General features: G+C 54.5%; 1 protein-coding gene across 3 annotated transcripts in view; it reads right to left on the minus strand.

The window, feature by feature from the left end:
- The window catches only part of ctnna2 (catenin (cadherin-associated protein), alpha 2), a gene marked incomplete at both ends in the record, with an annotated part of 330311 nt that overhangs the window by 239495 nt on the left and 88316 nt on the right, over positions 1 to 2500 (minus strand). The window lies entirely within an intron of this gene.

The raw sequence follows: 2500 nt of genomic DNA on the forward strand, positions 1-2500 counted from the left end.
ACGCCTGACCACGGGAGCTGATGAACCCTCCGCCAAACATGATTTCAGCTAAAACTAACAGCCTCACCACGGAGAGAGGGCCTGCAAGCACTCCACGCACTCGTGATGGGAACACAAGGATTGAGGTGAGAGGGAGAGAGAAAATTAGAGAGAGAGAGACAGACACAGAGAGAGAGAGACAGAGAGACAGAGAGGGAGAGAGAGTGACAGAGAGACAGAGAGAGAGACAGAGAGAGAGACAGAGAGACAGAGAGAGAGACAGAGAGACAGAGAGAGTAGTCTAAACACACAGCCGAAAAAACAAACAGAGCGATGATCTGTTGTTTGGCTAATAGCTTTGGAAAGGCAGTGTCAGAGAGCGCCCCGGCCGCGGCTGTCCGCCGGCTATTAGGCGAGCGACCGCGGCGCGCAGCTGCAATGGCCGCCGTGTGTGTTTGCGCTTCTGCGCGGAGGTCCTGCTGGTTAAATACAGTACAGGGCCACGCAAACACACACGTGCGCGCAAATGGCAGTAACTACGGGTTGACTCGCTGTCTGTCGCGCGGCGAACCTAGTTAGACGACGGCGGCGAGCGGAGAGCGAGCATCCAGCGCGCGCGCCCGCGCTCGCCACTTCCTTTTCTATTAGGATGCGGAGGGCGGCGGCGAGACGGACGGACAGACCCCCCCGGGCGCTGTTGCGGACGATCTGATTAGCGCCGTCTGGCGATAGCGGCCTTGTTTCCAGACCCACCGGACGAACGGGCTGCGGATGACCCGTCAGCTGACTCATGAGATTAGGGAGGGAAACGGCCATTGATTATCACACGTGGTCGTTGCTGGGAGAGGAGGGGGGGGGGTGTCGACTGAAGGGCGCTGCCGGCGAAAACTACTAACGACTCCGCTGCTCGTGTTTGCTCTTCCGTAAGCCTTACAGGCAGGTCTTAATGGTCGGGGCCCGGTCGGGTGTTGCCGTTAAATTGCGGTAAGCGCGAGAGCAAACACGGGGAAATAAAACGCCGGCCCCTCTCCAAACATGCCCTGCTGACGCCGTGTCAGGTCTGTCCGTCGCCGCGCCGTCTTATCTGTGTCCCCCCATCTGCTACCCTCAGATTGGATGAGAGGTCGCTAATGTGTGTGTGTGTGTGTGTGTGTGTGTGTGCTGGTGACGTGAGACCCAGCTGGGCACAAACGGTGGGCAACGAGTGACTGACGATGACATCATCTAAAAAATAAAAAGCTGTTCAAGCAAAACCACACTGTGGTACTAAACTGCCGTATGCCACGCGGAACACATGACGCCGCAACTAACGGCACGTTCTGGAAGGACAGCGAGATCCCGGAGCCAGCACCGTCAGCTGCTGCAGCTATCGCAGACTACAGGCGCATCCGGGCTCTGGGTAAACACACTAGTGAGGCCCCTGGGGGACCGGCCCAGTGCTGATGGGCCATTTAGGATCAACGCTCTCCTTTCACAAAGCCTCTTCAGTTGCGCTTTCTAGGTCTGCTAATGGCTCTAAACGCTGACAAAGAGTAACAGGAGGAGGAGGAGGAGGAGGAAGAGGAGGGAGGAAGAGGAGGGAGGAAGAGGAGGAAGGAAGGAAGGAAGAAAGAAAGAAAGAAAGAAAGAAAGAAAGAAAGAAAGAAAGAAAGAAAGAAAGAAAGAAAGAAAGAAAGAAAGAAAGAAAGAAAGAAAGAAAGAAAGAAAGCAGGTAGGCGACTTGGTCGTTTAACATAGTTAGCTTCGACACCGAGCGCCTCAGAAAACAACTTAATCGAAAATAAATAAATAAATACACGAATAAATACATAAATAAGAGAGAGCGAGAGAGATATATGCAGGGCTGCTATTCTGGCTCCCGGTCCACAGGAATGTATGTGCGAGAGAGAGAGAGAGCAGAGAGTCCCTGTGCGGTGAGACAGATGGATACATCGCAACCCCCTCCCCTGCAGTAACTCTCTGCTGGAGTCAGGGGCGGAGGACCATTACGGGTTATCTAAGCGCCCAGGCTGGGGGTAGTTACTGCGCCCCCCCCCCCCCCACTGGCAAACGTATGAGCGGCGGTGACAGAACGCCGTTTTACAGTGATGTACGCCGACTATTAAAGGTCGAATTGTGTGTTGCGCGCACGTGCGAGCGTAGCCGGAGCGGCCTGCCGTCATGCTGCGCCCATTACGATGCGTTCATGTTCCCCATCACGTTGCACAACAGACGATGAATCCCGGGGGGGGTTATCGTAAGTCTATCACGAGACGTGACACACGAGGCCCCGTTCCTTCCTTTCAAAGAGCAAAAAACTCAACCAGGAGAGACCCTAGACCTCTCTGCAGTGCGCCTTGAGGGTAACCTGTAAGGGGAGGCTGGTTTTTGAGAGACACTTGTGTGGGTTTTTAAGAGGATAACAGATAGGGGCTGTCGGTTTCAGAGGTACATGTTTTTCGCACCAAGAGCAGAGGGCCGAGCGAGGGAGAGAGGGATGAAAATAATGTGATTCCAGAAAAACACAGCGGCTGCTGTTTGG

This window comes from Borostomias antarcticus (genome assembly GCF_949987555.1).
Source record: "Borostomias antarcticus genome assembly, chromosome: 20".
Taxonomy (NCBI): domain Eukaryota; kingdom Metazoa; phylum Chordata; class Actinopteri; order Stomiiformes; family Stomiidae; genus Borostomias; species Borostomias antarcticus.